Here is an 18,982-nt window from a genome sequence, read left to right on the forward strand (position 1 = left end):
AATTGAATGGAGTGGAGTGTGCCATGAAGCCTCACTTCACTGGAGCTTTTATCTTTTAAAATTAGGTTAGGAAATTTATTGCTACAGTAGCTTAATCCCACAGTGCATTATCTGTACACATGATGGACTGGAATATGAACTAATTCTGTCAATAAAGTGACTGCTTTCATCTTGATCGTCAGATACAAGGAATTCAGCCTTCCTTTTGAGATGCTAAGCAGCTGCAGACTGGCAGACTCCCCTGCCTATGCTTCTGGTTTGGATGCTTCCCACATTCAAGCCTGTCAGCAAGAGATGATGCCGTGGGAAGGGAGAAAAGGGGGGAGGAATTTGGTTCCAGGGACCTGGCTGCACACTGTGACTCCGTACTGGCCCGTGGGGTGGCACAGGGGTGCAGCTCCCAGGGACTTTTCTGAGTGATAGATACCATGAGCTCTGCACATGCTGGGGACCCAGCTGTCCAGCTGTGCTCAGCTTCAGTCAGTGCCCTGTACTGACAGCAGAGGCAGAGACCAGCCTGTCTGTGTTCCCTCTGAAGGCTCAGAGCAGCAGGGAGCTTCCCTGGCAGAGGGGATTCACCCCTGGGCACTCACAGCCCCAGTCCTGCCTGAACAGAGCAAGGGAGCTGGGCTGGCTCAGAGAGTGTGTGCAGGGGTGCTCTGAATCTAGAATCAACCTTCTACAAGACACATCCTCCAACAACAGCTCAGGAGGGGATTGTTTTAATGTCAAACTCTACACATTACTTACCTACAGAAAACTCCAGATTCAGAAATCTAAATTTCACTGTCTCTATACAAGCTAGAGAAATCCAGTCAATACCATCTCTAAATGCAATCTAGAGAGTGAGTGAGCAAATTCCAAATTTATGGTTGGCAGAAACAGAAATATGGGAGTCTAGTTTCACAGAATTGCTTGAGCAGACCACAGTCTCAGTTTGCTCAACATGGAGTGTCAGATTGAGTTATATAATTCCTTCTTGATGCAAAGTTCTTTGATTTTAACAAGAATAGCTGGAAAATGAAACCTCATGACAAAATAGACTTTTCTACCTGATTGCTCAGCTGACAAATCCTCAAATTAATTATTCTTTGAGCAGTATCCAGGATAATTGGTCCACCAAACAAGTAAGATGAAGTCTGGAATGTTACAGGAGCATCTGGTCTTTGGTTTTACGACATCTCAGATGTAGGCATGAGGCAAAGGCTTTTCAGCCAGCCCACAATATGAAAAGGTGAAAGCTTATTGCTCAGATCAGAGAATGCTCTAATGCTCATATAAAATAGTTAAATTATAAGCAGGGAACAAACTTAACTGGACTGACTTGCTATTTCTGCAGGGCCTTTCTTCTTCTTTTTCCTCTTCTTTTTAAAGGAACTAGTTCTCATTCAGTTCATTCAGTTCTCATTTATACAACGTATTCAGAAGAGGTAGCCGATAACATTGAGAGAGATACAAAACCTGAACTACTCATGGGAAGGAGGACAAGGACTAATTTCCTGTCATCAAAAGGGCAGCTAAATATTCTGTAATTTCTCCTGTCTTGGTCTATTGAGCCCAAAAGAGAAGTAGCTGTGTTATTTGATTTGTGAGATGCTACCACCAACTCCTCCAGAAGTCTCTAAGCCCTTTGGCACAAAGAAGAAGACAGTCAGATGTCTGTCAGACTTCACAGGGAGATGTGTGGGGAGAAGTCTCACAGGTTACATCTCTTAATTGAAGAACAAGCAGGAATGTTTTACAACGACAAGATATTTATAATCTCACACATTTTGAATGTAAAGGGTACAAATATCATTTTTGCTCTTCCTCTGCAGGCCAAGATATGAGGGACACTTGCCAGAACACAAAAGAATTTTCACCCCACTCCAAACTCCCATAAAAAAAAGTGTACTAAGTCTGAAAAATAAGTGTAGTCATTTGAATCACGAATTTGGCTTTGTAACCCACTGGGAGACTGAAGCAGAGCAAAACACATCTGCTAACACCCCAACTTGAGCACCACAGTTGGCAAGTGCTGCTGAAGAGAGATCTCAGACTGAAGCTGTAGAAATGTTAGAGGTTAAAACTGAAGTTTCTTGGCAGGACTGACCTTATATGGAAGCTCTGTAGGAAGTCTGCCTGTGCTGGCTTTCCAACCAGTACATAAGCATTCATTTCTAACAGATACATGGATGTATATAGAAAGGCTGATTCGAATCCACTTGGGTAAAATCAAAGCAAATGACTCCTCTGGGGATGTGCTGGACAGAGTAAGGCAGATGTTTGCTCTTTCAGGATCATGAATTGAAATCAGAAGAGAAATCTCAGGTGGAAGGTGGTTGCAGTAGGGTTCTTCCAAGCTGAGTCTTGGGATGGATGCAGTTGTACATTTTAATTAATAGCCAGGATGCATAATCTCAAGGCAGTGATGACACCAAGGTGACAGGCACCATCAGGTGGACACTAGGCCACCCCACAAGAAGAATGGGACAATCTTAGCACTGGAATAGTGCAAAGGGATGAAATTCTTTATTGCAAAACGCAGCATGTGAGGGACAAGTGGAAAGAACTGATGTTCTTAACTAGAAATGATGGAGCAGGAGGAAGAGCTGAAGGACTTATATAGTCACAAGACAACAGGAAAGCACCAATATGATGTGTCCTGCAGGACACAAGTGATGCTTTCCAATGAGCCTGCTGAGACCAAGCTGTTGAGTTCAGGGAGGGTGAAATACCAATGCTCTTCATGAGCAGGTTTTGGAAATATGAGGGCTCACCTGGATTACTGTAGCACATGGCCAGGAAAACACGCTGAGGAAAAGGGATTTTGGCCTGCAGTGGCTGCAGAGCAGGGCTATTAAGCCAAATAAGGGAATGGAAAGGCTGTGCTCTCAGAGGAGACCAGAGGCACTTGGATGTTTAGCCTTGCTAAAGAAAGGCCAAGAGGGGATATGGTTGAAGTCTATAAATACATCAGAGGGGGTAAACATCAGGGAAGGAGAAAAGCTGTTTAAACTGAAGGACAATGCTGGCAAAAGAACAAATGGGTATAAACTAGCCATAATAAATTTTGGCTGGGAATGAGAAGCAAATCTCAAACCACTAGAGCAGCAAAGTCTGTGGAACAGCCTTCTTCAAAGATCACAAGACAAAGAGCCAAAGTCATGGGAAAATGCAATTTTAAAACTCCACAAATAGGGTCTATATGACATGGATACCTGCAGTGGACTGGGGGAGTCAGTCTGTCCTGACTTCTGGAAGGAAAACAGCATCCAAAAAAACAAGCATGCTTCTTACAGCGGGCAGTTTTTCTGGCACAGAGGGTCACCACGAGGAGAGCCAAAGGCAGAGATGTTAAGTAAACAAGTTTGTGATATCTTTATCTTCCTCTGCACTACGCAATCACCCCCCACCACTCGTCAGCGATGGGGAGTGGCAGGAATGTGAGGGGAGGTTTGGGAAAGGAGAGGAACAAGTGCCAGGATGCAACAGACAGGTCAGGAAAGCTGGCCACCTCTGTCACTTCAAGCATCAGACAGCACTGAGAGCAGCAATACATTATTGCAAAAAATTTGAATGAAATTAAGATTTACAAGTAACCTCAATAAAAGTCACAGCTGGTTGGGCTTTACCTCGGAGTCAAGAGGATTAGCAGGCTGTAGTCCAAATCATGAAATAGTAAGTTTTATATTTTCTTCGAAAGTGAATTACAGACGTGCCTGGTCTCTATTCAGTATTGAGTAATTCAGGCTTTCTACAAAATTTCACCTCTTTATTGTCATCCTTTTGTCTCCTCTAAGGAACACAATAATTTATTAATACTATTCTTTTCTTCTGAAGAGTTCTGATGACTCCACTGAAATTACTGGGTGACAGCTGCACTACAGTGTTGACTGAACAGAGGTACAGGAAGAGGGAAGAAAGGATTTTTTCATCTGTATGACTTTTTTATCAGTTGGTCATGTGCTCCTGGGCTAGCTGGGGTCAGTTTTCCAGATTCCTGGGTTGGCAGAGACTCACAGGAGGATGGCACAGAACAGACTCTCATCAGGCACTTCTTGACCCTACCTGGGCTCAGAGGCGCCTAAACCTCCTGGCAGCCATCCCTCTGCCTCAGGGCATGCCCAGCACTGTCCCAATTGTGACACTGGGAAGGCACCATGTTGCCTCATGCTCCCTCCCAAGCCACACCATGACAGATATGGAGGAATTCCTCTGCTTATCAGACCTTCACTCAGTTTTCAAATGTCCACCTAACAGGAAGAACACAGGCAGCAGGGAGCTCTTGTTCTAGGACACTGCCCTGGACTGACCTCTTCCTTCTTCTCCTCTGAAAATTGTTTGCTTGAGGTTTGAAATAGTACTAAAGTACAAAACAGTGAATGGCACCAGGCACTTCCTTCTGCACAACAAAAACCAGCCATGCATGTGTCTGCAAGCACAGAGGGCCACCAGAGTTCTCTGCCATCCACTGAGCTTCCAGAGGGCAGCACCCAGTGCAGTGAAACTGGCTGGAGATGAGATGGGGAGATCAGCAGCTCATCATCTGAACCCTCTGCCTGCATTATGGCTGTGTCATGAGTTTCCCCAGGGCAAGAAAAAATAGCTGAGAACAGATACCACAAAGCCTAACAAACCCACCTGATGTCATTGTCTCTTGGGGGTTCTGTAATGCAGTTCACTGCTGCTCCCAGGAGAACTACCAAACCTAATTACTGGTCATGACTGCATTTGATGAAGAAGGTGCATGTTGCTGATAGTTGCCTAGTGGGAACATAAAGTAGATCTTTCTTTTGTCCATTTATAATTAAAGCAATCTTCTTTGTATATTAGATTCAGTAGTTTATAATGAAATGCAATAAAGATTCCTTGAGGAAATATCTTACTTTTCTTAATATGTTTATCCAGTTTAATGGAGTTTCTAATTGATTGGAGAAGGAGCAGTTTCAGAAATAGTGTGCTTAAACAGACATGACAAACCATGCAATCAATAATCCGGGGTTTTTCAAGGCTAATGCCTGAATAACAAGCACGTCCCACAACGGTGCCACTTCCATTTGTGCCAGACACCTGAGAAGCAGCACTCATAAACCTCTGCAATGGCTGGGAGAAAAACCTGTCATTCTATCATCTGTGCAGACAAATTGAGCACTCTGTGAAACCTTTATCAAAATTACCCACCAGCAGAATGAGGTAACCAACTCCAAAGAGCAAGGAACAGGGAGTTATGAGCAGTTGAGCAGCAGCAATTTGGACAACACTGATTCTTCAGTGGAAAGGTTGGAGAAAAATACAAAATATGGTAGGGAACAAGAAAAGCAAACACTGATGAAACACATGAATGGTTGAATAGACTTTTATTATCAGATGAAATAACAGTGCCTTAAAATAGGATCCCATTTGGGTTAAAAAATGAACAAAGTCACGGAACTGCAGATTAGAGCCAGGTGCCTAGTGGAACTAGAAATTTAAGAACATTTTTGCTTTTATCTGATGATTCTTGGAAGAAACACTTGTGTTCATATTTCTGAAAGAAATATTTCCTGTTGTTGAGCTTTCCTTTGAAAGACATATTTCTATTTTACTACTGAGAGCAGTTGCAGAGCTATAAATGCACAGCAGGCCACGCAAGACAGTTCTTTAATCATACCTCTCCTTCTGTGAGTTCACTGGGAGTCAATTGCTCAAGGCTAATAAGGATTAAAACATATTCAATGACTCTGAAAAACTCTCTTAATGCTAGTCTTCCCAAATCCCCTGTATTATTTGGAGCAATACAAGCACAGCAACTCCTGTTTGCAAGTGAAAAGGGAAAACTTCACACTTTCACACAGTCACACCCAAGTCCTGCTTTACTAAACCCCACTGTTCAAAAGTTTTCAGCCAGTATCCTCATGTTTTGCAGGACTTTGATGTGAATCTGCAGATAATATCAGAGTTCCATATGATGGCTTCTATGTAGCACTAAGTGATCTGCGACCAGACATGACTGGGAAATTCAGGGAAAGTGGAAGACACTCCACATCTAACAGAGGAAGTAATTAAAATAATCAAACCTACCTGAAAAGCTGCAGGCAAAGAGATAGGCAAATGTTCCCCTGGCTCTCTCAAACTCTTCTGACATTATACTCCAAGGTCAAAAACATAAAGGTTGAATTCAACAAAACCAGAAGTACTGGGACAAAACTGCATTCAGAAGTGTCCTTTGCTTTTGACCACTTTCAGCCCTGAAGTTTTATGAGGACAGCACCTGGACATCACTTTTGTCATTGCAGAGAGAAATGTGAAATTCCTGACAGTGCTGTGTGGCAAAGGCAGCGCTGTACATGGGGCTGGGCAGTCCCCAGGGAGCTGGAGAGTGCATTGTGCAGTGCACAGTGCTCACTTCAGGCAAAAGAGGATTTGGGAAACAGATTTTAGGCATGAGACAGCATTAGAAAAGTGGAACTTGTTGGTCTCTTGCTGAGAAGGCTAATACAGATAATAACAATTTATTTATTCTGGAGGAATGGTAGAACAGTAGTGGATATTGACCTATGCATTTTTCATATCTTAAAAATAAATGGATTGTAAACTAGAAAATAATTAAAACTGAGCCTCACAGGGGAAAGAGTATATACTGAGAAACAACAGGAAATCAGCATCAAACCCACACTCTGTAAAGAGTCAGGTCAGCAGTGTACATGATAATGTTCCTCTGTACAAACAGAGGAGTAAAGAGCCTGGTGCTCTGTGGACCAAAGACTTTTCTTTATCCTTTCTTCCAGCCATGTTCCTCATTCCCTCCACTTTGGTCCTATTAGAACCCCACTGCTGTTTTTGACAGACTGGAGTTGCCAGCCTTTTTGTCATGCTCCAATGGGCTGATTTCCTGGCTGGGGCAAGAGTCTGCAGCTCGTGAGCTCTACCTAGACCTGGGCTTCAGAAAAAACACTTTTCTATTTTTAAGGCTCTTTCCTCACCCCGCCCCCTTCCCTCAAGGATTCTCACCCAGTTATGCACAATGACATTACCACATCACCTGTGACTATGGAGCAAAGGCATGTGGGTGCATTCCCCAGCATGGGGCCAGCTGGCACAGAAGTTCCCTTGTCTGTGCTATTGAACTCTGCACCCTCCTGAAAAGTGACTCTGTGCCATTTGCCCCCTCGAACAGGCCAGTGGGCAGGCTGGGAACACAGGAACTGACTGGGAGCTGGACTGGGATATGGACTGCTCTGCAGAGAGAGAGATTTTGGCTTCTGAGTTTTGGTGCTGGAGTTGCCAGCATATTTCATTTATTATGGACACAGCCAGTGGCCATAGTACAGACACAGCCAATATCTCAGGAAGCTGGATAGCTTGACATCTACTTGAATGTAAGTGTCAAAACAAGAAATATCAAGGCTTGGGGGAAGTAAATGCTTACCTAGGGTGGGATATTAGGAGGGGATTATGAACTAGACCCAAAGTTCAAATAATTTGGGACATGCTCTGCTAGGGGCCTTGGGCTCAGTGATGAATTTGCTGGGGTTCTGAAGGGGTTTCAGGGCATGTGCACACCAAGGAGCTGGACTGGATGCCAAGGAGGGCCAAATGTCCCCATGGAGCTCAGCCCTTCTACCTCCAAATGCCAGCCTTGGTTGGCTTGACCCTTGCAGCCCAAATGCCAGTCTGTGGGCTCAGCCCCCATCTGCACTAAGCACACCTGTTGCTGGGGTTATTGCAGACTCCAGACCACAGGGAGGGCTGTGGTATGGCCAGCTCAGCTCCTCAGCACCCCACACTTGGACAGCTGCACCTGTTCAGAGGCATCTGACTCATCTGGCTCCGGACACCTCCGGGTGTGACGCCTTCAGCAGGGCTCAGGGGATTCCCACAAAGAGGCACATGCTGCTTGTTCTGGTCAGTTCTGTGAGCATGCAGCTGTGAAGCAGCTCCTCCTCATCCTCCCAGGAGGGCCACAGGAGAGCTGGCTGATCTCCAGGGAAGGCAGTGAGAATGGGATGCTCCTCTCTCTGCTCCTGCTCAGGGCTTGGGCAGCCAGCCAGCCACAGTGAAGGTGAACTGCTGAGATGCGGTGACAGGAACCCACTGCCATGAGCATTTGATTTTTAATTCCTCTCAGGGCTTCCTTGCTCCCATCCCTCCCTGCAGCCCTAGGGGAAGGCTGCTGGCACCTGTTTCTGGAGCTCACCTTGTTTGTGCTTGGCTGCATGCCTGACTGTGAGGGGCAAGGGGGCCCTGGTGGGGCTGTCAGGGAGCCCCTCCAGAGCAGCTGCTTTCCTGGGCCAGCAGTCAAGGGTGGGACACACAAGGTGCTTTGAGGGCTGGAATTGCATCCCAGCTCAGTGGGACCTGCCTGCATCACTAGTCCTTGGGGTTATTTTTCCAAAAGCATCCTTTCCTTCTTCAAAGGAGCATCCACCAGCAAAAGATGCTTCTTTTTAAGTTGGGCTATAAAAACAGTGGACAGCATGAGCACACTGCCCAATGCTTGCCCCTGGGAAGCAAGGACTGTCAGGGAGGAATTACTGGGTTTGCCAGTGAGGAACTAAAATTGCCTGAAATACTGAAATATGCCTCACTGCAGACACAGGGGCATGCAGCTGTCCCACTCGGCCTGAAGATCCCCTCTTCTCCCCACTCAAGTCATTCTTCTGTTTAAAAATGTTATTTTGGGAAAGAAATGAATAATGGGAATAGCACTGTAAAAGCATGGGGAATTCAGCAAACAAAAGAAAAGCTGCTATTTTTGAGAATGTCTCAAATTAGTAATTGTGGCTTATTTTAACTCCTTCTCTCCCAGCTGCCTCCCCAACACCCCGTTTGGGGTGCCATCTGCAGGCCTGGTGGGAGTGGCATGCAGGAAGGGTGTGCCTTACTACAGGCTCTTGGAGCAACACCATAGCCTCCTAATAACTGGCACATGGTGAACTAATGGTGAAATACTCTTCAATTTCTAATCAGATTCCTTGAATTGAGGCAGGGGTTTCTGCAAAGGTCCCAGTGTCTAACAGAAAGAATGAAAGTCAGGCAAGCACTCACCCTGCTAGTGCTTCTGTCACCTTCTGCCATCTCTGAAAGAACTGTATTTTTCTAATTGAAGCATCACAAACATGATGTGTCCATGGTGAGGGGAGGGGTCTGACTCTGCACAGCAGCAGAGAACCCTGCCCCAGGCTCTCAGCAAAAACACCATCACTGCAAGAAAAGAAACTGAATCTGCCAAGGCTGCAGATCCAGTTAAGCAGTATAAACTCATCTTTAACAAATTCACCAAGACCCCCATGGAGCAGATGTGGAGCATGTTATACTGCTGTTTCATCAGCTCTCACTTTTTCTTGCCACTGGTGTGGCCAAATCAGCCAGGTCTCCTTGCAGCCCTGGTCAGGGCTGGCACAGCTCTCCTGCCTGCAGCACCCTGTGCCAAGGGAAGGCACAGGGGACATCTGGACCTCTACTGCAGACGGCCCTGCAGTTCCTCCTGACAGAAGCAGTCCTTCTGGGCTAAAACCTGGCAGAAGAGAGGCAAAATAGGAAACAAACGTGGGGGAACCACTGCCCTGATGATACTGGAGGAAGAACAACCAAAGTCTGAGCTCATGTTTTCAGTTCCTAAAGCAATCTTATTCTGCCCAAGTGCTGCTGGGCATGTTGGCCAGGACTCCCATGGATGCCATGGAGGTAGCAGTGGGGACAGGGGTGCTCCCTCACAGGCAATCTCATTTCTGAATTGTCAGAAAGAATTCTCTTTGTTTCATAAAGACGACTCTAAACACTGCTCCCTGGATTTTCCTTTCCAATAGCAGTATGAGAAAATAAATATCTATTTTCAGATAGAGTTGTTAAGAAAGAGTTCCTCTTTGCACTCCCTCTGACCTTCCCAAGTCCCAACACTTCTGCCTTTCACCGAGTTCTGCTTTTCAGCTTCTACCTTAGTGGTGACAAAGGGGACTTCCTTAGCAGGATTCACTCAGCTCCTTCATCAGGCTCTGTCAGGAGAGGCAAAGCAAAGCACAAGTGGTCTTTCTGCAGAAGTTTCCACTACCCAGTAACTCAGAGACCAGAGAGTCCCCACAGACATCAGAGCTGTAAGTGGTTTAATATCATGTGCCATCAAACATTACATGCCTTGCAGTTCACACTGGGGATTTTGATTAAGGAAACCCTTGAATGTGGCAAGGAAGAACTGTGAATTCTGATAATGTCCTCAATTTTTAGCAGTAAAGTAATTGAAAATGAAGGGTGAAGTGAAGTAATTGAACATGAAAGCTGTGTACTGTGTCAAACCAGCAATAATATTCAAGTGAGAGGAGAACGTGGTTTGACTGAATTTTGCACACTTCTCATCCACATCAGCCTGTGAAATAAAAACACAGGCCACCCTTCTGGTGGGACTGTTTCAGCAGGGTCAGAACGACTTTACATGAAAAGCCTCATACATGATAAACAGTGATGAATAGGATGCTTGACAGACAGGTCCAGAGGACAACAGACAGTGCTTCTGTTGAGATATAATTGCTCTAATTGGACCTGGGCTTGTGAAGATGGTAAAGCTAAAGAGGACTCTGCAATCTTGCTGCCATTCTGCACAAAAGAATACTGTTGAGATAGGAAGCACACAGCAGTTGTGGAAATAATCAACAGCTTTGTGCTCACGTCCCCCTGGCATCTTGGATTTGTGAGCACAACGTGAGCAGAATATTTCTTTAGAAGTTCTCAGGCTGAATTGCTTAATGAAATCTCTTTAAGTGTTATTCAGCTGAAGTTAGACACTTCATATGTGGATCCATTGTGGTTTTGCAGTCCTGAGGAGACGCAGAAAGATTGTGTGAGGCATGATCAGGAAACCTTGCTGCACTAGGAGTGAGGGAATTTGCTAAGGAAAGAAGCCAACTTTGACCTCCTTCAGCTTTAGTCTTCTCTTGGGTGATAGCCTGTAAACCACCACCTGATCTGCTTGTCTAATAAAACCTCTCTGCAAGTAATGTTGGATGTCCCCAAAATCTGATCTCTTCTATTTATAATAGTAGAACAAGCGTGAAATTATTGCTCTCAAGTAGCAGGCACTGCACAGGGGGTGAGTGTGCAGTGTTCCTCCAGCCCTACTTTGAACCCAGTGCCCAGAAGAGAGAGCAGCCCTGTTAGCCACAGCTACATCACATGGCAGCTAAACAACATCACTGCAGCACTGCTAACACAGGCAGAGTATTTCACTCTCCTGACTCCTTCAGACAGCTCCATTTCATGGAGCAAAAAGTCTTGTCTGGCCTCTTCTGCAGGTGCCAGAGCTCCCTGCATGGGCAGATGCAGCAGTGCAAGAACATCAGCCTGCCCTGGACGCATCCTGCCAGCACACACTCAGTCAGCCCTGCCTCCTTCCCCCTCATCCCATCCCTCCTGGTCCACCATGCCCCTGTGGCTGGACAGCCTGGCTCTGGCCTGCTCCCAAAGCCCATTCTCTTGACAATGAAATTCAGCACACAGCTAAGAGGCTTTGTGACACACGTGTCAGGTATAAACCTGTCTCAAAGACTTTCAGCTCCCATGTGCAGACACAGTCAGTTGAAATGCTGCCTCCTGCTCCTTTGCAGTTCCTAAGTAAACGTGCAAAAATGCAACTGTGATGTTCAGGGACTGCTCATGTCCCACCTGTAAACCAGCACTTTCACTTCAAGCAAGGCCACTTGTCCCTAAAGAGCCAACCTGGCTTACTGCACCCTCTCTTACAGAAATGGCCATCTGCAGTGACACCCTGGAGCTCCTGTCCTATGCTCATATTGCAAATACCAGACACAGGGGGCAGGATGTGCACCACCCAAAATGTGAGTGATGGGACAGACACCTTCCCCAGCAGCCAGGCAAAGTGACAGGGCTGGGCGCAGGAAGGTGGCCCTGGGCAGCCATGGGAAATGCTCTTGAACCTCAGAGCACTCTGAGGCTGACAGCATCCTTAGGTCACTAGGAGCTGTGCCACCAGCCAGCCCATGTATCCATGCCATCCTAGGGGTCAGAGGTCCACACTTCTCCTTTTCCTGTCCTGACATTTCCTCTGCAGTAGCACTGTGACTGTCACTCAGCAGGACTGTGGCAGATGTATGGGGGCATCAAAGCGTCAAGCGTGCCCCACACTCAGCTTCTGTCTCCTCCCACTGCCATCCGTGCTTTGTGCACCACAGGCATGGTTTCACATAAGGACCTGGCCAATGTCCCAACAAGGTGGTGGGAAAAAAATTGGCCATGGAGATGTTCTCCTAAAAAGTGCATGTCTCAAACAAAAGCATATGGGATTTGTCAAATGAAGCCCAGATAAAAAACACAAGACATGATTGTTTCCAGGCAGTATGTCTATGATAAGCCATAGATTATCAAAAGAATAAAAAACACAAGGATTGACATCAGTGGATTTTATACAGCTAAAACTTTGCACAACACTGTGAACACATACTGCAAAAAATAGTGAACTACAAAAGAAGATAAACAGAGCTAAACCAAGAACCATCCTCAGCTATCTCCTGTGAAAGGAGGCGTGGCTGGGAATTTCAGGTGCTGGGCAAATTGAAACCAGCATTTCAGACCAAACTACAAGCTTCTTGGTTTTTCTGCATGTAAATCAGATCCTTACATTGTCTCAGTGTCATTTTGTGGCTGAAAGCAATTCAGCAGCTATCAGCACAGCCAGTCTGAAATTCAGCAGAACAGGATCTGAGCCCTACAGCTCATAATGATTAGATGATTCTGTGGAAATGAATCTTATGAAAAAATGAAGTTAAGCAGAGAACTGACAGTATGTGAAGACCACAGAAGGGAGAGGAACTTTACAACTCAGCCTTCACATTTTCCACCTATAGGATTTCAACATTTGCTAAAGTTGTAGTAAGGGCAGCTTCTTCACAGTGCTCCCTCTGGGAAATATCATATTCAGCAATTCCTGAATTACAGTTTCTAATTATATTTTCATACTGTAATGCTGTCTGAAATGCAAATTTGATGACAGAATAATTCAATCCATATAAAATAATTACAAAATTACTGTTTCTCAACCCTCAACTCATACTCCCTGCTATTTAAGAAGATAAATTTAACAGCTGCAAAAGTACAGCCAAAACATAGTCTATTTTTTAAACTGTTATCTGACTATAGCTGTCTGTACAGATTTTGGCTCACCATAGAAGATTATTTCTAAAATATGACTACCAAAAACATTCCAGAGTTAGGATTTTTGTTGCTTTAGCTTGGAACCAACAGCCAGGTCAGCTTTTATTTTGCATTCAGAGTACCCTACGTATGGCATCTGTGTTTAATTGGAAAAACAACTGTTGGTTAAAATGCCAACTCTCTACTGCAGATCAGCTATCATTTAAACCAGTTGTTCCTAATGTTGATGCAGACATTAAATTAGCACAATGTAATGATTTTTAGCAGAGTGGGAACCAACTTCTGCAATAAGTAATTTAAGATCCTGAAACTCCATACTGAAGCATCAGTTCCCACTGACAACTGCCACCCTCTACAGAGGATTTTATTCCCCCCATGAATATTGCCTCAGCAGTAGCTAGGACCTTTACAAAGACAGCAGAAATCGCATTCTGTTTGAAAAAATTCAAGGAGTAGTGCTCTGTCCTGCAAGGGGCTTTTAGGTTTTATTATGATTCTGGCCTAAATTTAGATTGTCATTGCCCATCAACTCACCCGGATCAAGGTAGAGCACACTGAGTGCGTTATTATTATGAGGCTAGAGGCATCAACAGCTCACATCTGGTTTTGATTTCCCTGCTGTATGCAGTTGTGTGAGAAGTGACTTGAGGAGATCTCAGACGTGACTTTAGCCAAGCTCTTTCCTAAGGTGCAGTGCTCCAGTTCCTCAGAATTGCTGCTCTGCTCTCCCTTTGCCATGGACAAGGAGTCTGGAGGAAGAGATCGTCCCTCCCTCGAGGGTGTGCAAAGGGGGTGACATTTGCTAATGACATGAAGGCTGATGGGAAGTTGGAGGGTCAGTCTAGACTCCCTAAAAGGAGGTGGAGTGTTGCCAAGCCCATGTGCATCTCACATCTTTTCTCTTTATGTCAGAGGATTTCAAGCCCAGGGAAGCTGGCAGTGTCAGCTGTGGCGTCGGGCAGAAGGGGAAGGATGCAGCCCCCTTCCCCTCTTGGTGGTGGGAAGGAGCCTACAGGCTGTTTGCTATTTTCTCCTGCTGGGTGCAAGCATGGCAGCTCAGAGAGGGAGGGATGCTTAGCATGACCTTCCCTGGCAGCTTCACAAACTGCCAAGGTAACCCCGAGAGCTTGTCCAAAGGGTTTGCCACAGAGCTGACCAGTGACAACAAGAGCATGAAATCATCAAGCAGAGGCACATAGCCCCAGGATGACTCTCACACACCATTCCCTTCTCTCCTGAGCAGGGATCTGTGTCACCTCCAGCTGCAGACTCCGGCACTGCCTGTGAGCTGCCTGCCTGCAGCTCATTCCCATCTCAGGGGCAAAATGGGTAGAGCCTGGTGATGGGATGCCAAAAGCCCCCAAAGACTCATCAAGAGGGGACAGAGCTGTCACTCTGCCAGGCAGGACGCATCCAACCTCAGTGGCACCCACCCACTCCCCCTATGACATTGCCTCTCAGACCTCTTGCAACAGCACGTACAGGACCCTCCTGCTAAAATGTGAAGCAGTTTACCATCCTTCACTCTAAGGTCAAGTTAGAGCTTTACAACACTACCTCAGTATCACTAAAGAAAAGTATCCCTATTCCATATTTTTAAGACATTTCTAATGAATAGCTCTTGAGCAAAAGTTGCATCAATTATTTTTCTCCTTACAGGTGGTTTCAAGGAATCAAATGCTACAGAACACTGTATTCAAGCCTAAATGAATGAACATGAGCCTCAGCCCACACTGAGCCTCATCACTCAAGTTCAGTCTGGGAGGTGACAGCAGCTACACATGGAGTCAAATCCTGCAGATGTGAGGGTGAATGACTTCTCTTGAATGGCAGGTGCCACTCAGCTCAAATCTGTCCCCACACTCCACACCTTGGTCCCTCTGCAGACTTACCCCAGCAGTATAAGCAGAACTCAGAGGGTGGTGGGCTGTAGCAACCACCTCCCTGTTCTCCCCTGCTAGCCCATCTCTGCGCTCTGGGACCTCTCATGCAGATGGAGAGGGATGAATGCCCTGGGCTGGCACACATCTCCCCACAGCAGCTCAGCCCCAGGCTGGCACACAGCCCCCCACAGCAGCTCAGCCCCGGGCTGGCACACAGCCCCCCACAGCAGCTCAGCCCCGGGCTGGCACACAGCCCCCCACAGCAGCTCAGCCCCGGGCTGGCACACAGCCCCCCACAGCAGCTCAGCCCCAGGCTGGCACACAGCCCCCCACAGCAGCTCAGCCCCAGGCTGGCACACAGCTCCCCACAGCAGCTCAGCCCCGGGCTGGCACACATCTCCCCACAGCAGCTCAGCCCAGGCAGGTCACCGGGCAGGGACACCCAGAGCCCGCTCACTGCCCGTGGCAAGGCTGCTCATAGGGTGCCAGGCTCCTGCAAACCTGGGTAAAACTCACCTGTGAGGAGCCAGGAGAGATTCCCCATGCACTGGTGCAGTGGCATCAGGTGAAGAATTTAATAAAGACCGTTTGAAATATTTCAGCCCCCCCAACAGTAATGTCTTAGGGCATCAGTAGAATTGGAAAGGACTGATGAGATAACACCAAATGAAATGGTTTAGACATTTCAGATGTTTCAGCATTTATCCTTGTTCTCTGCTAAGAATGCCAAATGCAGTGAAATCCAGAGCACTAAGCCGTAACTTCCTTAGAGAAGTGCCTTCAGTTTTAATATCTGTCTTGGCTCTCTTTCTGAAACAATTACTTATGCTGCATTTGATAACATGAGAATAATTGTTATAGATTTTTTTTTTTAATCTTTTACTGCTCTGTGTTTTAAATTGTCTGGTAGCTCCACACTGTTTTAGACCAGCAGCTGCTTTGGAGAATCATTACCATTATCGATAAACCCTTTGAACTTTGGGAGGAAGGGAATAGGAGTGTATAATTAGAGAAGATAAGAAAGCTCTAACATACTTTTCCAGGAAACAACGCACATGATGCTTCAGCTGTAATCTGTTCTTAAAACAAATCTATATGTTCCCACACAAACAAACTCAGCCTGTGGCACTAAACTTCAGGAGCTCTGGGATATCCTTCCCCACAACAGGCACCTCGGAGTAAGTGCAATACAGAAACAGACACAAACTCCCTCTTGTTTGTACAAAAAGACCCAAACAGCATTTCGTTTTTCAGTCACTGTGGTGATTGAAAAATCATGCTGCTCATGCTGCAGTTCTTTTTTTAGCTATTCTAACTGATCTCAATGCACAACAGAAAAAAAAAAGAGAGAGAGAGAGAGAGAGAATAAACAAGCCCTGTGTGTGTGTGTGTGCTTGTGAGAAAATGGGTAAAAGCCTGTGTTGCAGCAACGCCGCTCTCTCGGCGTATTTCAGACAATTTTTCAGGAAGGTTTTGATTCTCTCCTCTGTAAGACGATGCAGGCAGGAGTGCCCCGGGAGAGGGCAGAGAGCCCGGGCAGCGCGCAGGGACCCCGCGCGAACAAAGATGATTTCAATGCTGAACTCTGAGAGTTGGATTTTAAGCTGTTCCTGGCTGCAGTGACTGCTGGCTTCCCCCTCACTGGACACACTGGGTACAAACCCGCCTGAACCGGGCAGAATTAAAAAACAACAAATTCCAGCAAAGGTATAAAAAACACAGCGCCTAAACACCATTTCTTTTAACTCCCGAATGCATTAGCGTAGGATTACTCACGTTCATTTATATTCCTAAAGTGTCAAACGAGAGCGATATCATTTTATTCTCCTTTCATGGATCATTAATCTATATTTAACTCCGTTTTGCCGTCTACACACAGAATTAGTAACTGCAAGCCGCTTTGCATTTATCTGATAGCGCTGGATTTGTTCATCAAGGCAAACTTCCAGCCAAAACAAACAAGTGAAAAAAAAAAAATCAGTCACTGATACAAGCTGCTTTCTATTCTATTTTTTTTTTTTTTAAGGAAAATAACCCAAACCTGATGAGAACACAAAGCAAACGGTTACCTCACGCTGCAGAAATGCAAGTTTTCAGCAGTCCATGCTCCGGCAGCCCCCGGGATTCAGCGGCGGTGGCGGTGGCGGTGCGGGGATGGCTGCAGCATCCAGCGGGCTCTGTCTCTCCCGGTCTGCCGGCGCGGCCGGGGCCGCAGGCTCAGCCCCCCTGACGTCAGGCGCCCGTCACACGGCCCGGCCCGGCCCGGCCCGGCCCGGGGAGCCGCCGTTGTCCTGGCAACGCCAGCCCTGCTCCGCAATGATTTCCATGGGTCATCCGTCACGCTGCGCGCACGCCGCGGCAGCGCGGGCGCCCGGACAAGGCAAACACCGCGGGCTCGCTGGGGCTGCCCGCGCCGGCTGCTCCCTTAACCCTGTCCCTGTGGGAAACGCGCTCCTCCTCTTCCTCCCGCATCCCCAGCCTCCCGCAGGAAAACACACATTGTACACCTGGTATGATGGGGCACAAAAGCTGCCCTGCCAGGGTGCCGGGGCACCTCAGTGACACGCTGGCTAGCTAAAATTAGGGTCTTTCTAAGTGACACACAGCTGAAGTTTTATTCATAGCCGCAGTGACACATGCTTGGTCACCCACACTGCGCCCAGATTCGGGCGAGGCAGCAGCGGTCCTGCTGGAGCGATGAGGGCAGCAGCCGTGCAGGGCTGGCCCCAGAGCTGCCTGGCCTCAGTAGCTGGAACCTCTGCTAGTCTGCATGTGATGCTTCTCCAGCTGCTCCCAAAAAACATCATGGGAAAGGGACAAAGCAGTGCACGCCTCCATCTGATTCTGACTCACCTGTGCAGCCTTCTCCTGCAGGAAGAGACACAACACCGGTGTCTCAAATTTCCTTGTAACTCTAGCTAAAATCCACTCCTTCCTCCTAATTTCCTTTTTTCCTCTCTCTCTCTCCACTTTACTAGAGCCCCACCACACAGGCACACGCCAGGAGCAGGACACAGAAGATGCTGGAGAAGGAAAAGACTTTCACCTGTGGGAAGCAGGGAGGAAAGACAAAGTGTCAGCAACAAGAAAATGCTTCTGAGTTCATCAGGTCTGCATGAGTGGATAGTGAGGTGGAAAGAAAACTGATCAGCAGATCTCAGAAGGCTGTGGTCAGTGACACAAGGTCCAGTTGGAGGCCTGTAGTTCATGGTGCTCCCCAAGGCTCAATACTGTGTCCAGTATCATCTAACTGATCCATCAATGACTGGGACAAGGGGCAGACACCTCCCTCAGCAAGTTCACTGATGGCACAAAGCTGGGAGAAGCAGCCAATACCCCACAGAGGTGTGCAGCCCTTCAGAAGGACCTGGGCAGGCTGGAGAGATGGGCAGAGAACCATCTGAAACTCAAAGGTGAATGCAGATCCTGCACCTGGTGAGGAACCCCAGGGACCACCAGTCCAGGATGGGGGCTGATCTGCTGGGAAGCAGCTCTGCAGGGAAGGTCCTGGTGGACAACAAAATGTCCATGAGCCAGAGTGATCAAGAAGGCCAAGAAGGCCAAAGGTATTCTGGGATGATAGGAAGAGCATGGACAGCAAGTCCAGTGAGGTGATCCTGCCCCTCTTCTCAGCCCAGGTGAGGCCACATCTGGAGCTCTCTGTCCAGTTCTGGGCTCCTCAGTGCAAGAGAGACAAGGAACTCCTGGAATAGGTCCAATGAAGGGACACAAAGATGATTAGGGGACTGGAACATCTCAGTTTTGAGCAAAGGCTGTGGAATCTGGGCCTGTATAGCCTGGAGAAGGGACCTTATCAATGTCTATCAGTATCTGAAGGGAGGGCACCAAAAGGATGCAGCCAGGCTCCTCCTGGTGTTGCCAGGTGATAGGACAAGAGGCAATGGCAGAAACTGGTGCACAGAAAGTTCCACCTGAACATGAGGAAAAGCTTCTTTACTCTGAGTGACAGAGCACCG

The 18,982-nt window shown here is 47.0% G+C and overlaps 1 protein-coding gene across 1 annotated transcript in view; it reads right to left on the reverse strand.

Annotated features, from left to right (window-relative positions):
- Window positions 1–17,221, reverse strand: part of NCALD (neurocalcin delta) — a 52,918-nt gene extending 35,697 nt beyond the window's left edge. The window contains exon 1 of the mRNA XM_054295562.1: window positions 17,075–17,221. The gene's annotated coding sequence lies outside the window, so the exon portion shown is untranslated. The remainder of the gene's footprint in view (window positions 1–17,074) is intronic.
- Between the last annotated feature and the right edge of the window lie 1,761 nt (window positions 17,222–18,982).

The sequence above is a fragment of the Melozone crissalis genome, unplaced genomic scaffold, assembly GCF_028551555.1.
Source record: "Melozone crissalis strain CALT ecotype California unplaced genomic scaffold, PUWL_Pcris_2 ptg000002l_1, whole genome shotgun sequence".
Taxonomy (NCBI): Eukaryota; Metazoa; Chordata; class Aves; order Passeriformes; family Passerellidae; genus Melozone; species Melozone crissalis.